Genomic DNA, 22,616 nt, shown 5'->3' with positions numbered 1-22,616 from the left:
AAAATCGCGAGAGAGGCCAAGAGAGTGGGACGCCCTTGCTGCAATTCTTCCTACATATGCAGGGCGTGATCTTAAGGACTATCTGCGTGCCATGCTGATAATATTGACTTTTAAAATAAACATTATTATATATGCTTTAAAATAGTAATTCATATTTAATGAAACTCTCGCGATTTTGTCGGCGCAATATTGATGGCACATTTTAATCGGCGCTATTTTGTCGGCGCGCATATGTCTATCGCACAAATGTCGGGTCACACAGAATTCCCTTAGGACACTACCAAGGGTTGCATCCACATGTTTCCTCTCTTTAACTGCTACAAAAATAATACAATAACAAACGATGGTTCATAGCTTTCTGCTTTGGAAAGGTCTCACCTTTGTGTACTAGAAAACAACGATAAATTTGAAGTTTCAACAGTTATGGCCAAGGAAAATGAACTCCATTTGTAACGAGCAGAATTTCAGATACCTCACCTCAGGATTTGTTATTATATCTCATTAACCTCTTAGCTCCTCTTCTTTACTGTAATGAGTCATTTAGTACAACCTCTGCTATTAGAATGTAGTCTAGTGCAATCATTAATGACCATAAGCAAATAAATAGTTTCTCAACTACTATTCCAATCTGCTTTCTGAAGTACCCATGTTCCTGTCATCAGTCTTCCTTATCTATACTGATAAAAGGCAAAGCCCTCACTCACTCACTCGCTCACTCACTCACTCGCTCACTCGCTCACTCACTCACTCACTACTAATTCTCCAACTTCCCGTGTAGGTAGAAGGCTGAAATTTGGCAGGCTCATTCCTTACAGCGTCCTTACAAAAGTTAAGCAGGTTTCATTTTGAAATTCTACGCGTAACTGTCATAACGGTCAACAACGTCCGCCATGTTGAACTTCCTTATTCATGGCCCCATCTTTACGAAATTTGGTAGGCTGCTTCCCTCTGCTAACGAAACCAATGTACGTACTTATTTCGGTGGTATGACGTCACTGTCAGCCGCCATATTGAACTTTCCAACGTCACTAATTCTCCAACTTCCCGTGTAGGTAGAAGGCTGAAATCTGGCACTTATTTCGGTGGTATGATATCACTGTCGGCTGCCATATTGAACTTTTTAATGGTCTTTATTACTTATGGGCCCATCTTCAAGATATTTGGTGCGTGGGTTCACAACGCTAACTGAATATTACTTACGTACATATACTGTATACGTCCATAGCCTGCAGCTCAGTCACCGTGTGAGGCGGCGTTGGGTCCCCCATCCCAATGCCTCCCACGTTTTTGACTGCCTGCCGATATAAGGCCGTCCATCGCTCCAGTCTCTACATTCCCTTCCTTGCTTCGCACGGATTCACGTCTCCCTGCTGATAACTACAGCCTTTTTATTTAATCCATGGCTTCTCCGCTGTTTTATTGTTCATTTATTACGAGTATAGTTATTGTGTAGGTATTTTAGACTTACTTTACATTGTTCAGGTACCCATTTCCTTTATCGTTCCAACGTACCCCCATTAACATGTCTATCGAGGTGATCACCATCGATCAAAGAACTGTCACTTACCGAGTGGTTTCCATGCCCGGAGATGGCACCTACCTTTTCCATTCTCTTTATTACATATTGCGCCCATATATCAGGCTCACTCTTGATATCCGGAGGAATATTGTGTCTTATGTATTGAATGACTGGGACAGGTTCAAGATGTGTACTGATGACGGTACAGGAGATAATTATACTACACAGGAGCACTATAAGAATGAAATGCTTAAGCCCTTCACCTATGGTTCTGCATGTGAGCTGATGGCTGCCGGTGAATTGTTCGGTTGTCGCTTTCAAGTGTACGAAATGGCCAAATATTTTCCACCTTTGTACAACCGCCAATGCCTCTTAAACATCTTAGATTGACAGGTGACGAATTCAGTAGTGGACACTTTGATGTTTATGAATGTTTAAACTCTCAAGAGCTGGATGTGAAGTTATCGATGAAACTGGTTGTATACTTACAACGCTTGACAGATGCCGAATGTCTCTTCAACAGAAGTCCTACAAATACTGTCATAATTGAAACAAACCATGAAACTCAAACCGATTATGACAGCAGCAATCCAAGCTGTGAGATTTGAAACAAGATTACTGTTCACATGGCCAACTGTACGTTGCATGCTCAAGAGTAAGCTCAGCGCACAGCTTGGTCATATTACAACCGGAGGGCAGAACTCACAATGTGGTATACAGAGATCCTTAACAAATAATTATATTTTCCCTCAGTTTAAAAAGGTTTAATTTTCTTCTTAATAAAAATTTTAAGGCAGTACTTCGCGCTCGAAGCGGGTATTTTTCTAGTCTTTCTTAAATTCACTGAAGCTGCCTGACACTTCAAAGAAGAAAGCATTCTGTTTGTGTAACCCTATTTCTCTAGAGGATCTGAAGGAAGCTCTGAGCTCTATAAATAAAAAGAGAGCCCAGACACTACTGAAAATCTGCCTCAGCTAATTTTGGAACACCTTTGCTGACCTCTTTTTCAAATGCTGAAAGCAGCCATTTTCTCACTTTATTTAAATCCTAGACTCAACTATTTATTTATCACTTTACTACTGAAACATGATAAAAATGCTTATCAAAAGTCACATATGCTGTTCTCTGTCAAAAGATCTAGTTCTATTACAGTTCACATATCACTCCAGTAGATCCATAGAGGAGGACATCACTTTGATCCTTCATACAATACTGTCTCACCTTGGCAACAAGAGAAGAAATTATGTGTAAATGCTATTTATAGACTATAGCTCTGCATTTAATACATTAAACCATTGTAAGTTCATCACCAAATTCAAGTACTTGCATCCGAGCAATTCATTGTGCAGCTGGATTTTCAACTTCCTGACCGGCAGACCCCATGTGGTTCATCATCCCTCATACTCAACATAGGCACTCCACAGGGCTGTGCTCTTAGCCCTCTGCTGTAATTCGTGTACAGATACAAGTACATTATGACTACAAGGCTGCACATGACTCCAACATCATTGCCAAGTTTTATTATAACTCAGCTGTGGTAGGCTGATAAACAGGCTTTAAAGGATGAAGTGGAAAGCCTATAAAAAGTTGTGTCAGGAGAACAGTCTTCTCCTGAATGTCAGCAAGACAAAGGAGCTGATTGTGGACTTTGGAAAAGAAGAACAGAGGCACTATAATCCCCATAGTATTAACGGCACTCGGGTGAAACATAGGCCTGGGAACTCCTTGGTATGCAGCTGGAAGAGTTAGAAGAGGTTTGGGGAGTAAGGGATGTGTAGGAATCTTTGCTAAGACTGCAGCTTTTGTAACCCAAACCTGGATAAGAGGAAGAAAATGGATGGAAGGAGAAATACAAGATTAATCCCATAATACTGTATATAAAATCAAGCTATTTCATTCGCATGTCTTTTAAGAGGGATCAATCCTTGCTTGGCTTTTCTGGGCATCATATTGAACATGTCATGTCACGTCATTTCATAATCCAGACTATGATAATTTAAAGGGCGCACTGGAGCCTACCCAGGTAGTATAGGACACAAAGCAGGAACAAACTCTGGACAGGGCACCAGTCCATCGCAGGGTGAACACACAGATACACACAAAAACACAGACCAAACACACACTAGGGCCAATTTAGCCTCGCCATTTCACCTAACCTGCATGTCTTTGGACTGTAACATGTTTTATCAAATTCATATTTTGATTTAATGCTGAATGACCAGAACTCTTACACGGCCTGGACGCCCTGAGTATGGAAGGACCAGGGGAGAAAGTATTTTCAAGACTGTTTCTCTCCCAGACCAGCAGAGGGCAATCCCCTTGGCTTACAGTGGGGCCATGGGTTATGAGCATGGAAGTTCAGCCCTGCTGGGCCGTGGCCACTCCCAGGAGGCAGCTGGATGTTTGCAGGGCCCTATTTGGCATCACTTCCGCTACAGACGGAAATACTGCCGGAAGAAGCTTATTGGGAACCTGGACTCCTTCTGATTGCCCTATAAAAGGAGCCAATCACCACCACTCAATGCCTTGAGTTGGGAGGAAGTGGATGAAGTTCTTGAGGAGAAGTGGAGGAAAAAGAACTAGTGGCCAAAGGGACTATATTGTACTCTGCGAACCTTGTGTGTTGGTGATTTGGGCATTAAATAAATAAACCGTGTGCTATGTGGACTAAAACCTATGTCCTGCCCGTCTGTGTCGGGTTAGGGCGGCTGTACATGCCCCAGATTTACAGAACATACCATCAAAATGATACAAAAAACGTAATATTTAATTTAAAAACAATGATTTGGCAACTTATTTGACCAGTTCTAATTTTGGTGATCAGTTTTGTATTGAATACAAATCAAACATTGTAAGGTAAAGAGAAATAAAATAAAATAAAACCCCATTTTTTAATAACACATTTTTGTTTCTATACAGATCACAGTAATAACCCTGTAAAGTACAGCTTTTAATACAGAAAGACGTTTTTACAGTAATTCTTTTTGTATATCTAAATTATCTTGAAGGATTAATAAGAGGTTTGCTGTCAACTGTTACTGAGAGATCTACCGTACAGTCATTTATGCTTTGCATGTAACTACTGCTGTATATACAGTATTTCAAATGAAAAATACAGACTCTCATGTTGTTAGCACATCTCTCTCTTATTTATTCCTTCACATTCTGTGTTACGCATAGGGTATCTGGGTATTAGCATAAATGCATACCATATGTTCTGTGGGTTTGAAAGTTTTTGTTCAGTGTGTGAATAAAATGCAATGCAGTGAGCCTCAGTGCACAGTAGTAGATGGCAGAATCGTTCAAAGTTAAATGAAAAATTGTTAGTTCAGTGAAATTGTGTCCTGTTGTTAAAGAAAAGCGATCCTTAGCAAAAGGTGAAATATCCATAAAAGAATCAGTGGATCGGGCTCCTTTGCTCAGAATGTATTGAATCACTTGGCCTGGATACTGTCTGTACCAAAAGAGATAAACACTGCTATCACTTGTTGAGTAGTTACATGAGAGTGTCACTAAATGCATTTCCTTTCCTAAGACTCCCGTTTGAATATTGGTGATTGAATCTCCTGAACCTGTTAGTACACCTGGTAGATAAATAAAAAAAATATATACTTAGCAAGTTGTAGTGGAATATGCATATAGATAAAGAATTACAGACATTTCTGTCAGTACACACCTGGCAAAACAACAAAAATAATATTGACATAAAAGTGTTTTTCCATTTCATAAAGAAATTTCATTAAGAAAAAAAGTATCTCTATATTTTGTAATGTTACACAAATCTCTAGGACGTAGCTTAAATCTAACTACCAGTTACTTTGCAGATATGTATCTGAATATACACTAGATGTAGAAATATATGACTCTATCTGCAAGAGGAAGTGAAAACCTCAATGGGAAGGATGGGGCGTGTTTCTTAAATGACTTTATGCTTTTCATAAATTACCTAGATTCTCTAGACTGGAGAGTTTCTTTTTAAATTTCAGTTACAGTACTAGCAAAACTGAAATAACCACAACATATTAAACAAAATCTTTGGCAGGTGGCATAGTGGCTTTGTTTCTTACAGTTTAAACCCCAGCCCAAACATTGTCTCTGTGTTTAGTTTGCATGTTTTTTCCATTTACTCAGGGCTTTTTCCTTACTTTTGTTTAAATTACAACTTTATATTTGTTGAAATGAGTAATGTACTGTATGTATGCTGGCAAACTGTCAAGGGGTTTGTCCTACTATTTACTGAATATTTCAGGATTAGGCCCCATGACCAAAGCAAGAAGGTTCATCCATCCATCCAGTTTCTAACCCGCTGAATCCGAATACAGGGTCACGGGGGTCTGCTGGAGCCAATCCCAGCCAACACAGGGCACAAGGCAGGAACCAATCCTGGGAAGAAGGTTCAGAAAACAGATATAAGTACTGCATGGATTTTATTACAGTTCCAAGCATTTATCATTTACTCTATGTACTTTTCAATTATTTTATTTGCAGCTTGTATCCCAAACCCAGAAAACATTTAATGCACACAAGTTTATGGTCCACAAGAGACTTATTTTCATTAATAACTTCTCAAATGCTTCTTTTTACAAAATTTTTATTTGTTTCTTTTCTTCTTCTACTCTGGGTGGCCATTGCTTTACCCCACTCCCAATTCCAGCTTACCTAGGTGAGGAGGAGAAGCTCCTTTTAAATCTAGACCCAGGCATAGTTTTAACACATGAGAAATAACATGTAGGTCTCCTCCCAGAAGCTCCTTCCAGGGGTTCCAAAAGATCTCCACAGGACTGTCTTTAAAGAGTACACATCCCATGAATCCTTGGGTGTTTTCTTATAGGAAAATTCCACCTAGTGTGATGTGAATTCAGTATACAAGGGGAACATATGGCATTGGAATGCAGTTGCTCAATATCCCTCCATGTCCATTCTGTTCCGGATCCCAATGTACCCAAGCTCCTAATTACACAGTGTAAACTTTAAAAGTGATACATTTAAATCTAAAATAACAGGTTGATAGGTTGGCAAGGAATCCTCATGGAATCCAGCATGTTGTATTCCAAGTGTTATTTTGTGCCATGATGGGAAAGGATGAAATCCGCATGTGTCACTGTACAGTTTCAACTTCAGGACAGGCAGTAAGTATGATGTGCAAAGGAGAGAAAGTGAAAGCAATTTCAGGAAGCTGCCTGAAGTTGGAGATGCACACACATGTGTGTGCTGGCAGCCATATGAATGAATCTACGTGGGTCACTGACAGCATGGGTCAACAATTTTAAGAGCTCTCCATAAAACAGGCCTCTACAGGAGGGTATCAGTGTATCAGGAAAGGAGCCATTCCTTAAGAAGGTCCACATAAAAGCATGTTTGAACTGACACTCCTCATGCCTCAAAAAACACCATATCTACAATTAAATTTGGTGTTGGCAGCATCATGCTATAAGGATGCTGTCCTGCCCTTCACACAGACTACGTGCTTTGACAGGCAGATAAACACCTTTCTTTATCCAAAACTCTATAGATGGTTGTGTCTTTATCCACAGGTTTTTTGGAATTAAAAGGGTGAAACTAAAACAGAGAAAAAAGATACAAAGCACTAAGTGGCTTTATATTAACAACAAACATATCCTCCAAATGTATATTACTGTGATATTATATACATATTATTAATAAACTACTAAAGGAGTTACTTCCATTTTGCAAATAAATATAAAAGGAAGGATAATGTCAAAATAAAATAATACATACTGTGGAAAGCCAGCCCCCGGACACAGACAGACAGACACCAGAATGTCCAAAACACACAAGTAGTAGTAGTTAGTAGTAGTTATACAGATAGCTAATGTCACACAAATGATTGATGACCTTAAGCCCCCCCCATACATGATTGATGACTTTAAGCCCCGCCTCAAAATATGAAAATATGATTTATGAAGGTATGAAAATATAGTTTGTTAATATGATTAATGAAAATATGAACATATGCAAATATGAAACTATAAAAGTATGAAAATATATTTATGTTAATATGATTTATAAGCTATAAACTTATGACACGTGGCTTTATTTTATAAACACTAGATTCAAAATTAATATTAAGAATTAAATATACTGTATACTTATCTTGCCGTCATAAACCAGGTTTCCATCCAAGGAGTTTTTGCAAAAAATATTTAGCGCTTCAAATTTTAGCTGATGGAAATGCTAATTATCAATAAAATGTTGTACATGTCGACATAATATTTTTCCGTTTAACTTTAGCGCATAAATTCCATATCGATACTTCAGATGTTGCAAAAACTACATTGGAAACACTTTTTGTCGGAAAAAAAGGGCTTTAACGCAAATAAATGTGTCACATGATACATTTTCATCACGTGCAATCAAAACGAGAATAGCGGAGCGGTTCGCATGGTCTGATGAAGAGACCCGTTATTTCTCGTGATGAGCCAATGCAGTAGCGGATAGACTGGGTCTCCTGCTACTAAAAGGGGTACCTGAACTCCCTCCACATCAACTGTAGCCTGGGGGTGTCTCTCAGCATGTCTAAATAATACAAAAACCGCAAAGGCAATTTACTGTGACAGTCAAAATATTTAATAAACCGTGTGTTTCATTATCTAAACATTTTTTTCTTATTATTAAATGGCAGATGTTTTAGCATATATGAGAAATTCTCTCATTAATATTAACTTTTTTTTTTTGATTAAACGTCGTTATTTTGTATTAATTCAAATTTCAGTTTTAATTAAAAACCTTAAGGGAAGCAGGTTACAGTACTAATTCAGTTGTTATCGCACTGAGAAGGGATGTTGAAAGGTAGGCTCACCTGTACAGATCCGATGCTGCAAACACAGCTGCATCATGGGCACTTCCAGGAGTGCCAACGCAAATGTCTCGTATTATGCACCTGTCATCAACAAGGGCCTGGAGAACAATAGATGGCCACCCTTTGTGATTAATGTAATCGCGGTAGCCTTCCGTCGGGGGAAGAATAGGCACATGCGTGCCATCCAGCGCACCGTAAATCTGTGGCACAAGATGCACCAAGGAATTGCGGTATGTAATTTAATAGGCCTCCGCTACAGTCGGAAGTCTGATATAACGCCGCATTAATTTTTCTTTAATAGCGGTGCACACAGCATATACACATCGATGGATCTTAGTTTTACTAACCCCGAAAGTTTCTCCAACTACTCTATGCTCGGCACAGGTTGCCAGCTTGTAATGGGCGACGGCAATCCGCTTTTGGGTTGGAACCAGTGATCGGTGGCAACCTGTGATGGGCGCAACATCAGGACTGATGAATCCACACATCTCAAACATCGGCCGTGTCATTCTAAAATGTTGCAGCCAGAGATTTTCTGTGAAGTGTCTCTCCACCACCTCCTCCCAGAAGGTCTTATTCCATCGTCTCTCCCATACGCGTGGGTTTCTGCACTGGGGTACTTTCTTCGAGGTCTAGGGCTATCGGACAGGCAACTGTTTCATTCTGCTAATATTCTTCGGATATTATGTACAATTATGTACAATTATGTACAATTCCAATTATTTGTGAAACTAAAATAACAGTAAGCTTGCAAATTTCAAAAAACTGTCTGAATAATCTCTACATTTCTTTGTTTCTTTGTTTAGTGGAGGGGGTATAACGTGGAAAACAAAAGGTAGATAATTTGCGACATACACAAAATTATGTATGGAAACGGCTCAAGGGCAGATTTTTTTCGCGATACAACAAAACTTATGCGACAGTTCGTTTTTTTTTGTGACGTCATCACGCACACCGTTTTATCGATAAAAGCCAGTTGGATGGAAACAGGCTGGAGACAGCAAATTTCGCACAATTTTTTACGTATATTCTGTTTGTCGATAACAAAGCGTTGCAAAAACTGGATGGAAACTTGGCTATAGCTGTGCATATGTGTAACTTTCTGAAAATATTCACACACCTGCGCTTATGAACTCATGACATACACGGCCTCATTTTATAAACACTAGATTCAAAACTAATATTAAGAAATTAAATATACACTTATCCTGCATGCAAAGCCACGCATATGTGTGAATTTCTAAAAAAATATTCACTCCTCCGTTTTAAGTTATAAATTCACCATACACGGCCTCATTTTATAAACACTAGATTCAAAATTAACATTAAGAAATTAAATATACACACGCCTTGCCATCATAGCTATGCCTATGTGTAAATTTCTGAAAATATTCACAGACCCGCGCTAAGATATAAACTCACGACACACACGACCTCATTTTATAAACACTTATCATGCTTTTTAGTCATGCATAGTTCTGCATAGCCGTAACTGTCTTAAAAACTCTATAAAGTGAAATATTCACTTATCTGGCGCATAACACAAGTCCAAGCAAGTGTGCTTCTTTTTATAAATCGGGGGAAATAAACTTTCTTTCACTGCCAGTAGGCATTTCGAGACCCAGGAACCCCCATCGACCATTTGTCCACCAATTCAAAACTGTGGGAAACAAACTTTCTCTCACAGGACACGGACACCTTTGGTGTTAAACCTCAGCTGTTAAAACATTTAATAGGAAGCCACATGTGGTTTTGCCATTTGGCCCAATTATAAACGATGGGAAGAGTCTTTAGTGTTAAAATATTTACTGTAACAATTCATGCTTTTTTATTTAATGAAATCGGAAAATCATACAATAATTAAACCAGCCCCACACCATTCAACGGTATTTGAAAATAAAGAATATAAGGTGCCTTTAAAACTCATAAGACCCTGCTCTTTGTTAACTCGTTAATCAGTTAAATGTCAAAGCCTTTTTACACACCTATGGTCTAAGAACAATATTATTAGATGAACTACTTCCTACTAACGACTCTCTCTTATACTGTATACCAAAATGCACAATGAACTTCAAAAGCTTGCGAGAAAAGTTATTAAAAACCTCAGCGTTGAGCACAATGCTCAGCTGATTCTCGCTGTCTATGGTACTTGATAAAAAGTTGTTTATATTACGAGTACAAACTCGGACCATTCAACGGGGTTTGAAAATAAAGAACATAAGGTGCCATTAAAACTCATAAGACCCTGCTCTTTGTTAACTCGTTAATTGGTTAAATGTCAAAGCCTTTTTACATTCGGCCGCTCTGTGAAAAATATTATTAGATGAAATATTTTCCACTAACGACACTCTCTTATATACCAAAATGCACAATGATCTTTAAAAGCTCGCGAGAAAAGTTATTAAAAACCTCCGCGTTGAGCACAGCGGTTTCTCGCTGTCTATGGTACTTGATAAAAAGTTATTTATATGCCGAGTACAAACAGAGCTCTTTCCGACACTGTATTTTAGTCGCGTTAATCGTGTAAAAGTCAAAATTGATCTTGTTTCATATGGTTTGCATGTACATTTATATCAACTTTAAAATACACGCATGGCGATCTAAGAAACGATCTCTCGTAAAGCATAACGTTTACATGATTTAAGCCCTTTCCAATTGATATCATTCATGTCCAACTTGACCCTATAATGCTGAAGTCACAAAAAAATCACTAGATGCATAAAGCAAAATGTTAAACAAAAAATGTACAGAACGTGTGCTCCACAACTTTAAATCCACGCCCCTTTCTACATTACCATGACGTGTCACTGTTTTTGACAACCCCATGCTGCAGTGCACTATCCAGTTAATGACATGCTTACTGCCTCTCTGATGGTGTGGTCATGGCATTAAGTGAAATTCCCGCCTCATTGTTAGTAAATAACAATTTAACCCTAAGTGCATTGCCATTTAGATTCAAGCTATTATCACATTATCACTCCATCCTTTTGCTGGATTGTATGTTATGGCCACATTTTGCTGCCTAAGCTTTAACACTTTATTTACTTATCACCTTTCTTTAACACAACATTATGGTGGTTGCATTTTCTGTCTCTAAGAAGCTATGTCTTAAATGTTATGTTTTCAAGTACACTATATTTTTGGTGGTAATTGTCATCTTAACTTTTCTTATATTATCCTGGATAATATCCCTAAATAGCACAATTCTGGCAAACCACAGACTAGATCTGAGAGAATGCCATATTCAGGTCAACAAGGTATTAAAAGTATTACAAATTATGGCAACTACAGATGTAGTAACACTTTCAAATGCTTGAGGATCCTGGTTGTAATTTTTTGCCATGGATTAAGGGAAGCCCACATTAACAAAGTGTGGAATGTTAAAGGGATTAAACGAAAAAAAAATCCAAATCATCAGGATCCTAGATTATGAAAACTGAACACATGATGATCATTTTGGCTTTGCAAAATGTCCCAGATTAAAATATGCAAAATACAAAAATATGCACAAAAATATCCATTTAACAATACAGTGGACATTCTGCATCGATAACATTTAGCCAAAAACAAATGCTGGATTTATAAAATGCATCAGAGTCTCTCTTAAATCTTGTTGACTGTAAATATGGTAGTTTGTGCACTTTTACCGTGTTGAGGAAAGTGAATTTGTTGAAGTCTAACCATGGGGAACAGAAGGTAGCAGTACTGCCTCACAGCCCTTCAAAGGTGAGTTGAAATCCTGACCCTATCTGTATAATGTTTGCATGTTCTCTCTCTATCTACATGGGCTTTCTCCTGGTATTTCACAAAAACATGTATATCTGGTTAATTACAAACTCTAAATTGGCCCTGTTTCCTGCAATGGCAGGAGCCCTAAATATAGCAGGTGGCGTGCCAGACCTTGTGCCTAACACTGGCCTTGGATTAATCATGTTCACAAATGAATGGATGTACTGAAAAGGCTGGGTCATCCACATGTTGGTTATGTTTATGCAATGTAAGTCTGAATTAGAATAGTTTTCCCCAAAACTTCAGGAACAGGTTCTGATACCACATCCAGAAAATGTATTGATGGTTGTGGCTTATTTAAATAGTCCTGATAAAGAAAATCCAAGCCACTGTTTATTAATACTGTTTTCATATGACAACCAGATCCGGTCTGAGCAAGCCTGAAATCTCCTTTCCTGAACTATATCACTTTCTAAATTGGAGCAATTAGATTTGAATTAATCAATCTGAGCTAAATGCGCATACAACCTTGGTGTAAAGAAAATTTAATGCTAATCAGAAGCTTTTGCCTTGTGCATTATGTAGCATGCCAAAAGTACCTGGGGAATCAGAAGTTCTAGTGTATCATGTAAAATCAGGGAAAAATATAGAAAGCCCTGCCCCAAAGCTTTTGTCACTCCGGGCCTCCACTAAACTATCTGCATTTACTGGAAATTTTGCTCTTCAAGCAGTCTGATTTTTGTCAGGAGGAAGTTGGTGAGACACCCAGGAAAAACAAATTAAAACCATTGTACTTACCATTTGATTATTTGCATACAGTTTATAGTCATAGCCACTTTGCTCCACAAAGAATATTATTGCGGTGACCAATTCAAAACAGTGAATCAATTTTTTTGTTCGGAGTGCTGTCCTCTCACGTCTACCATTTTGAATGTCAGCTCTTTAAAAGTAAACTTGTTTTCTACGATCCCAGTTGTCATGTCTCAGGACTGGAGAATGTCTTCAACGGTGGGAATATAGCCAACCGCAACGATGCGATCAAGGTCATTAAGATAGTAAGCAGCGTTATCCTCCAAGTGATATTCATTGGAACGACAGAAGCACTTTTGAAAACCTGGGTCACCCCAGAGCCTCTTCATAAACCCCTGCAGCTCTGGTGTGATCTCCCCTTTGCTCTCAGCAGGACCAGTCAGTGCAAACAGCTGGACAGCATCATAGGATCTGTCAGGGTTGTAAAAACTCAATTATGAGGGTTGCCAGGGCTCTTATGATTTTTGACAGGGAGTCAATGGCGTTGTAGATGATCAAGGGCTTGTAATCCTTGCAGGCCTCCAAGTTAACGCCACCACTGTGGATTATCTTCATCTGCTTCACCATGGTGCTTTTCCTGAATTGCTGGTGCCAAGGAGAAGAAGGTTGATCTCACGGCATTGCCGCTGACTCTCAGAGCGCAGGTGTCGGTTGTGGAAAAATAAAAATCAGTTATTGATCAAATCTGGTGTGTGTGACAAGGGCCACGAGAAGTCTGTCTTGCGACAAGTGCAGCTTCTGTTTTCTGTAACGAACAAGAAGTTACAAGTGCCCAACTGATGACCTTTAAAATTGTGTAACTACTGATCCAAACAAAATTATTGTAAAGATGTAATGTCTTGAAATTCTTGTGCAACTAAAGTCATAAGGTCAAATTTTGCGCTTAGCATTATAAAAGATTTAGGACACCGACACCTGGGCGCAGATGAAGGGCAGGTGTCCTAGGACTGTGCTTCTCTGTCATTCTTACCTTTGCCTGGTGTGTATTAATAAAATATTTTTTACTAACTTTAATTATATCTCTCTGTCTTCAGTCACAAGAAATGACACTAGAGAAAAAGTGTCCACAGTTTTCTGGCGCCCAGACGTGGGGCAGGAGACGGCCGGCTGACTCCTCGAGCGGGAAGATCTCAGCGATCTGTCTTCTTGAAGCAGACTGCCGCTACAGTGTACACCGGCAGCAGTGTAAGCAGCTCCGATAAAAGTTAGGACTGCCCTGTCCTGAGACGACTCCTGCGTGAGGAGTCCCCGGTCTCCTTCTGGTACAACCACGGTGACTGAGAAGGATTTTCCTGACAGAGCTGACTAACACCCAGGCTGGGGTAAGTAACCCGGAGGTTTCCGTAAAAAGATAAGCTGGGGGCGGGCTTGCTGTAGAGTATAAAAAGTGACCGGGAATAGTAAATGGAAAAGAAATACCTTGTTTTAGGTCACTCCTGTTGGGAAAGATAGTATAGAACACTATCCTCTGGGAATTAAAAAAAGGGGGATTTAGGACGGGATCCGGTGCGTGGCACACCCATAAACCCGGACAAATCTATTGGACAGAGGATAGAGCATAGAATAGAAGAATAACAGGTTAAAAAAAACAAGGGGAGTAATAAAAAGTACGTACTAGAAATAAATATTTGCTTTCACCGTGCACTGTGACAGTAACGTAGGAAATAGTGTAGTATACTTCCCTGGGAATATTAAAGGGAACGTTAGGGCGGGTGAGTGGCACACTCAGCATTCCAATAGTTCATCGGACAGGGACGAGTAGGACAAGGATAGAAAGATAAATCTGGCACAGGGCTCGGGGGGGAAAAGCAAAGGAAAAAATGGGAATACATAACAGCAAGCCTGCCAACCGGCCCGGGTTCAAGTCTTTATGCTGGAAGGATTGTTTTCGGAGGATCAGCAGACGCCGCACAAAAAGGGTCACCTAGAAAGTTAATAGAGAAAACACAGGATTGGATTTTAAAAGGGCATGTAAAAAATGGAATAAGCAGAGCGGTGGACATTAGAAGGGACAGAAGACGCAAGTGAAATTCAGGAAATTAGAAAAATATTATGTAGAAATGCACAAGGGTGTTGTATGTAGAAGTGTATGAGGATGTTGTAATAGAGGTATGTGTTATGTATGACAGATGGGAGTTGGTTATTAAAGATTGTAATTTAAAGGCAGTACAGAAATGAATTATTGGCTGCAGAAAGTTAGAACTAGAAGGAAAAAAAAGCCCCGTTATATCCCACACTTGTTCCTCCCCCTTTCCTACACCATCCACATCCACAACCCCCACCTTCTCCTCCGCCACCTCCAGCCCACCGCACCAGAATTAAAAGATGATCCCTTGGGGTCTGGTTTCTTTGAAGAATATCATTATGATCCCTCATTACACACTGATCGGGGAATGACAAAAGTAACGTAATGGGTTCGGCAGGTGGGTTTCACGATCCTAGAACCTCCATTTCACAACGCACTAGAAGTCAAACCCTATTCCTTCAGCCCCCTAATCAAAACACCACCTTTCAATCCCCTTAAAGTCCCCAAACCCACAGGCCCCTTATTGGAATGCCCCCTGATTGAGATCCCAGAACCCCCCCGACATGATTCAATGCAACCTGCAGGAGCTAATAACCCCACTACTGTAATGATACATCGTAACTGAGACATTCAAGAGCTGAAGGACGTTGTGTCCGAATTGCCTGATCCCAAAGTCATCGGTGTGTTTAAAAAATTCATAGAACAATTACAGCAGCTGTATGATATGTATAAGCCTAATGCCGCAGAATGGACTCAGGTGCTGTGGAGAAAGCTTGGCACCACATGGGAGACTGTCAATCATGGACAGCATAACGGAAACCCGTGGCAGTGGAACGAGGCGTTGCCTCGGGGCCGGGATGAAGGTCCCTTTATTACGCAATGGGAACATGTTAAAATAATATTAAGGACAAGTATAAGAAAGGCAGAGACTGGTCTCTTATCTCGGCTGCCAAACAGAAAAAAAAGAGACAGTAGATGAATGGGCACACTGAATTTAAGAGTTAATGGCAACACACTCCGGCCTTGAAAATCCAGACAACCGAACTAAAACTGCAGTTCCTCTTTTGTTTCCGGACTTAGAAGCGACATTCAAAACAAGGTATCCTGTATTAGATGAGAGGCTGCCGCGTTTGAGGAAGTAAAACGTCACGCAGCGCATGCTGAACAACAGAGCAAGCAGAAAGAGTCAGACACCCAGACAAAGCTGATTGCAGCACAAATGAACTATTACACTGGTGGGGCCACTCCCGGCAGAAGTCGTGGACGTGGAGGATTTTTCCGGGGACAAGGGTGTGGACGGGGACAAGGTAGCGGATATATGTTACCTAATCCAAGTGGATCATCCACTCAGCTGCCTCCCCTCCAGATCCAAACGCTACACCATATGCTTGTTACGGGTGTGGTGAAATGGGACACTTCTGCCGCAATTGCCCTCACAAGTGCCCACCCCCTCCTCCACCACCTGAACAATTTGATGTTTCATGGACATAGGAATCCGCAGGGATCCCCAGCCCTTCTCTTCAACTACCTTTGCTCACCCATAATTCAGAGACTGATCCATTATTGACTTTGCTGGCTGGTGAATGGCACTGAAACTGTTTTCCTCGTGGACACAGGAGCCACGGCTCAGCCCTTTCGCTGAAGGAGGTCCCTGCCTCAAGAGATTCTTCGAGTTCAGCTGCATTCCAGTGATTCCACTTTAACACACTGATTTCTTTTAAATCAGCTCTGTCCAGTTAACCTCTTAGGAAGGGATCTCATGACAAAACTTTCTCTCTCATTTCAATGAAATGTTTCCCCACACACCATCCTTCTTAAAGCCCTTCACTCATTTCCCTCCTGCTTGTTTCCCAATCTCCAAGCCCCTGACACCCTATTGCACTGCCCAATATTTCCCTATAGAAGTAGACACCCCCTGGCTAGAATCTTTTCTTTCATCAGGTACCTGCCCCAAACCCTTCACATCCCCTGCATTTTCATTTCCCCACAAAAGCTGCTGCATTTGTACATCTTACATATTCACAGAATATTTTTACCTCATATTTCTTTAGCTAAATCAAGCACTGTCCATTGGGTGGAAATCGGATCATGGGTAGAACAATGTCTTAATAGAACAGACTGGGTACATGTTGCTTCAGGTGTTTTTGATACCTCAGACCATTTAATAACTAAAGTTGTGCTTCAAACTGATTTTTTAGTACATCGTACATTATGCTGCACTTCCCTTTCTGCGTTGTCATTGCAAACTACTTCCCCTTCTTGGCTCTTAGCGCTTCCTGACTCTTTGTGGTCTCAGGGTAAAAATGATTATGGAAGGATAGCCCATTGTGAGCCTCTGGTGATCTACCCTAAATCTTCTTTCCGTCCGCACCGTGCCCAGTATCCTCTGTCTCCTGAAGCAGAGGCTGGCATCTCCGCCGTACATTCCGATCTTGTGAAACGCGGTGCGATTATTCCAATTAAATATTCTCCAGTTAATTCTCCCATTTTACCTGTAAAAAAGGCTGACGGTTCATGGCGTTTTGTTCAAGACTTACGACAAGTGAATGCTGCAATCTTTCCTAGAGCTCCTATTGTACCTAATCCTTCCACTATTCTTTCTGCAATCCCTCCCTCTGCTCGTTATTTTTCAGTAATTGATTTAGCCAATGCTTTTTTCTCTATCCCCGTACACCCTGACTCGCAATTCTGGTTTGCTTTTACTTTTCGAAGCCGCGTTGGACATGGACTGTCATGCCTCAGGGATATACTGAAGCCCCTTGTGTGTATGGACAAGCGCTTGCTCAAAATTTAGAAGGGTTCTGGCCAGACCGAGGTAGTACATTAATACAGTATGTAGATGATATTATGTTATGCAGTGCTACTGAAGAAGATTGTGCGCAAGACACTAAAAAACTACTGCAGTTTCTGGGGGACAATGGACATAAAGTTTCAAAGGCTAAATTGCAATTAATTCAAACAACTGTACAATATTTAGGTCATGACATCACAAATGGAATAAGAGCTCTCTCTAGCGATCGCATTAACACCATTCAAAATCTTCCCAGACCTGTCACAAAACAGCAGGTCATGTCTGTATTGGGCATTCTGGGTTACTGCCGGCAATGGATTTTGAATTTCACTGAAAGAGCACAGCCGTTACAAAATTTAGCAAACACCCCTGGCCTTCCTCTTTCTGGTCAGGTGCAATGGTCCGAGCAGGCTGAGAAGGCTCTCTGTGACTTAAAAAATGCACTTTCGGTGGCACCAGCCTTGGGCCTTCCGGACTTTTCTCGTCCCTTTACTCTGTTCGTGGACGAAAAGGGGGGATATATGAATGCAGTTTTAACACAATTACATGGGGATAAACAAAGGCCAATAGCTTATTTTTCGAAAAAATTGGATCCTGTGGCCGCAGCACTTCCGCCTTGCCTTAGGGCTGTGGCTGCCACAAGAGAAGCTGTGCTAGCCAGTACAGATATAGTGCTCATGAGCCCCCTAACAGTAAAGGTGCCTCACGCTGTACATTCCATTTTAGTACAGGCTAAGACCTCCCATCTCACTACTGCTAGGGCAATACACTAATTGCCATACAGAAATAACAAAGGTTGTAAAGCCTCGAGTAGATCTACAAGAAACACCTTTAGAAATTGGAGAAAATATTTTTGTAGACGGATGTTCTTTGCGATTGGAAAACGGAGCACCCTCAACTAGTTACGCAGTGGTCCAAGGGGACCGCCTGCTGGAAGCAAATCGAATTTCATCAAGTTTAAGTGCACAAGCAGCTGAATTAATAGCGCTCACCCGAGCATGTCAGCTGTCCGAAGGAAAAATCATAACAATTTATACAGATTCCAGATATGCCTTTGGAGTCTGCCATGATCATGGGGCATTATGGAAATTGAGGGATTTAAGACCAGTACTGGCAAGCCCATCCAACATCAAAAGTTAATCGAATCCCTCTTGGAAGCCATAACTAAACCATCAAAACTAGCGATTGTTAAATGTCAAGCTCACACAGGAAAACAGGACCTTGTCAGCAAAGGAAATGAATTGGCAGATTACTTTGCTAAAGAGGCTGCATACAGTAACACACCAATCTCTTTATTCCAACAGAGAAATGACAAGGACCCCGATAATCAAATTATTTCTTTACAGAGTGCAGCCACGGACATTGAAAAGAAAAAGTGGTCCAAAGAAGGATCCCTCTCTGATGGAGTCTGGACTCATCAGCAAACTAACAAACCTTTTCTCCCAAAAGCTTCTTTTCCAGGTATGGCAAAAATAGCCCATGGCCTCGACCATGCTGGGAAAGATGCCATGGTTCAAGATGTTGAAAAACATTGGGAAGCTGTAGGCTTCTCTACATATGCAGAGCAATTCTGTAGACGCTGTGCATTATGTGAAAGGTTTAATGTAGGAAAAGGCACTCAGGTAAGTCCCGTTACTCCTAACCCAATGGGTCCGTTTGAACACCTCCAAATGGATTTTATTGAACTAACACCGTCTAAAGGTTACCGATATTGCCTTGTGATTGTCGATGTGTTCTCCCGATGGGTAGAAGCTTTCCCTTCAAAACGCAATGATGCCAAAACGGTTGCTAAAGCACTAATTAAAGAAATTATTCCAAGATGGGGCATCCCGCAAAAGCTACAGACAGATAATGGTACTCACTTTGTGAATTCCATAATAAATGAATTGACTACCTGGCTACAGATCAATGTACATCATTACTGCAAATACCATCCACAAAGTGGGGTATTGTGGAACGATGCAATGGCACCCTAAAAGCTAAGCTTGCAAAAATTTGTGAACAAACCAATTTATCCTGGCCAGATGCTTTACCCCTGGCTTTAATGGGATTGAGGGACGGACACACGGCAATTGGGGCTATCGCCGTTTGAAATCCTGACCGGACGACCCATGCCCGTTGGCATGGTTATAGGAAATGTGAACCTGCATACTGTGGACAATGATCTTCTCTCTAGTCTTACAGGCCTCCGAGCGTCCCTGAAGGAAGTCCACGAGCAGGTTAATCAGGCTTGGAGAACCAGCCCTCCATCTAAGGACTCGCCGATTCCCTTGGGCACCTGGATCCTGGTTCGAGACACCCGGAGGAAACATTGGCATCAGCCTAGGTGGAGAGGACCGTTCCAAGTTCTTTTGTCCACACCACACGCTGTAAAGGTTGAAGGATTGCCTCCTGGATTCACGCCGCACTGCAAAAGATGGCACCCATAATATACATACTCTTGTTGTTTTTTCTTCCATTATCCACTTCACGGGTGACACTGACTTTCCAGGTTGAGGAAACTGCCTCATACCAGGTTGACTTTTGTGCAATTGTTCTGGAGTGATGTGTTTGCAAACACAGGACCAAATGACTGGGGTTATGAACCCTGGCAGGCTACTCAGTATGGCCTAAAGACTCGATTCTCTATTTTAAAGGGACATGCCTCTCATGAGTGTGCTAAGAATCAGTGTAACCCATTAATCATTACTCTAAAGAATCCTTCTTTGCATGATTCAGGAACTTATGTCTTAGCTGCATATGCAAGTGGTCATGATCCCCGAGGACTCTTTCAAATTAAGGTCAAGACACCTGCTCCCTCTCCTCTGTCCCCCTTTCCTACTTAGTTTTTGACTACTGCATCCAGCGAGGAAAAACCCTAGTCCAGGCTTTGAATCTAACCACCTTAACAAGCACGTTCTCAGTAGAAACTGGTTATGGAGACCAGAATAGATGGTTACTTATATTATAACCAGCAGCGTTTCCTTAATTTTACTAGAAATGCTATAGAAGGTATTCATGAACAATTAGATCACCTCCCTAATGACTTGGCAAAATCGTTTACTTGCTGAGAAAGGTGGAGTATGTGCTATGTTTGGTGATGCTTGTTGTACATATATCCCTAATAATACTGCACCTGATGGGTCCATTACTCGAGCACTAGCCAGCCTAACATCTCTTTCCAATGAACTTGCCACTAACTCAGGCATTTCTGACCCTTGGGATCGATGGTTCATGTCCACCTTTGGGTCATGGGGCCAAAGGCTAAAATCAGTATTTATTTCTTTGGCAGTAGTATTCATTGTCCTTTTACTTATCGGATGTTGCATTGTTCCTCTTATTCGCTATATAATATCCAAATATTTCACTGCTTCTATAGCCAAGGCCTATATGCTACACGAGGAACATATGCTCCAAATTGCCTCTTCAGTTTCCTCATCCCTTTCCCCCTCTCCTCCTCCTTCCCCATCCCTTACCTCCACCTTCTGAATTTTCTTCACTCTTTGTCATGCCCAGATTGATAAAAAGGGGGGAATGTGGAAAAATAAAAATCAGTTATTGATCAAATCTGGTGTGTGTGACAAGGGCCACGAGAAGTCTGTCTTGCGACAAGTGCAGCTTCTGTTTTCTGTAACGAACAAGAAGTTACAAGTGCCCAACTGATGACCTTTAAAATTGTGTAACTACTGATCCAAACAAAATTATTGTAAAGATGTAATGTCTTGAAATTCTTGTGCAACTAAAGTCATAAGGTCAAATTTTGCGCTTAGCATTATAAAAGATTTAGGACACCGACACCTGGGCGCAGATGAAGGGCAGGTGTCCTAGGACTGTGCTTCTCTGTCATTCTTACCTTTGCCTGGTGTGTATTAATAAAATATTTTTTACTAACTTTAATTATATCTCTCTGTCTTCAGTCACAAGAAATGACACTAGAGAAAAAGTGTCCACACGGTCGATTCTGCGAGAATGCAGAGCGGCCTCCTTTTCCTCCGAGCTGTGACGACATCCCATGTTCCTCCTGAGAGAGAGTTAGAGAAAGAGAGAGCGAGAGTATGCGTGAAGGAGACTGATGAAGCAGGGACACGTTTAGCTCTGCTGTAAGTGAGTGGACAGCCTTGATGACAGGTGCTGCTTCCCAGTCATACACAATACATTTCTGCTGCTGTCCTGTTCCTGACACACAAAATGGCCTTCCAACTTGCTCCTAGCACTAGGTTGTGCACACTGCTGTCAGTTAGTGCTTCTTCTTTCGGTCAATGTCATAGCATTTTCACATCCACCAAGCAAACTGTAGCACATTCCTGTTAATGGAACGATTTGCCTCTCCTCGGATGTTCCACTGGAAACAGAAAATCCCTCTCCCTCCACCTCTGCATGGTTACTTTGTGTCCTCCGTTCCAAAGGTGAGGTGCACACGCTTATCCAGCTGGCTTCTGCTCACCTCCCTGTATGCCTGCAAGAGAGAGAAGTGGCCGTTAGCATGGCGATCTGGTTGTTGTGGAGAGGTGAGAGACACTTGACGGAGGCAACGCACATGCATTACAACAGAGCAGGAAAATAATCTGTAAATCTTAAAAAACATTGCTGGCGCCTTTTAGATAGATTTGTGCGTGAAATAAATAAATAATTAAAAGACATTGTCTTGTGGGGTCCATGGGAATCTCATTTCCTGGGAATTATTTTGGATATGAATGATATCAATTGGAACTATGCATGACTAAAAAGCATTATAAGTGTTTATAAAATGAGGTCGTGTTTGTCGTGAGTTTATATCTTAGCGCAGGTCTGTGAATATTTTCAGAAAGTTACACATAGGCATAGCTATGACGGCAAGACGTGTGTATATTTAATTTCTTAATATTAGTTTTGAATCTAGTGTTTATAAAATGAGGCTGTGTATGGTGAGTTTATATCTTAGTGTTGGTGTGTGAATATTTTA

General features: G+C 40.8%; 1 pseudogene; it reads right to left on the bottom strand.

The window, feature by feature from the left end:
- Positions 1-12,866: 12,866 nt before the first annotated feature.
- On the bottom strand, positions 12,867-21,688 carry LOC120519201 (annotated as a pseudogene).
- Positions 21,689-22,616: the final 928 nt, after the last annotated feature.

The sequence above is a fragment of the Polypterus senegalus genome, unplaced genomic scaffold (assembly GCF_016835505.1).
Source record: "Polypterus senegalus isolate Bchr_013 unplaced genomic scaffold, ASM1683550v1 scaffold_788, whole genome shotgun sequence".
Lineage (NCBI taxonomy): Eukaryota > Metazoa > Chordata > Cladistia > Polypteriformes > Polypteridae > Polypterus > Polypterus senegalus.
Note: the sequence above shows the minus strand (reverse complement) of the source record. Positions and strands in the feature narration are given on the sequence as shown.